At 29.8% G+C, this 359-nt stretch overlaps 1 protein-coding gene across 1 annotated transcript in view; it reads left to right on the top strand.

Moving 5' to 3' along the window:
* The window catches only part of TSPAN19 (tetraspanin 19), a 29251-nt gene that overhangs the window by 20605 nt on the left and 8287 nt on the right, over positions 1-359 (top strand). The window lies entirely within an intron of this gene.

Below are 359 nucleotides of genomic sequence, written 5' to 3'. Positions count from 1 at the left end.
CAGAATCTAGATCTTGAAATTACATTTTCACCTATTCATATGGGATAATTTTTGTGTTAGAATCATTAAGGAATAATTGCTAAAAATGTGAAATCATGACTCTTGTACAAATAAAATAGACATGTCAAGAATTTTATTTAATATCTTAATTAATGAGGAAGCCAATGTGATGTAAAAACCAGTTCAAAGGAGAATCTAAACAAAAGACACGTACATAGGCAATCAGAAATGTTTCAATTATTTAAAAGATGCAAAACTGATTTGGGAGAGGGATCAACTGCACCCTCACTGGGAAAAAGTCATTTGCATTTCTATAATCAAGAGTCATTTGCATTCCTGTCATTTTCTATAACTTAAAA

Source organism: Orycteropus afer, unplaced genomic scaffold (assembly GCF_000298275.1).
Source record: "Orycteropus afer afer isolate SDZICR_OR568_19922 unplaced genomic scaffold, OryAfe1.0 scaffold00349, whole genome shotgun sequence".
Taxonomy (NCBI): Eukaryota; Metazoa; Chordata; class Mammalia; order Tubulidentata; family Orycteropodidae; genus Orycteropus; species Orycteropus afer.
Note: the sequence above shows the minus strand (reverse complement) of the source record. Positions and strands in the feature narration are given on the sequence as shown.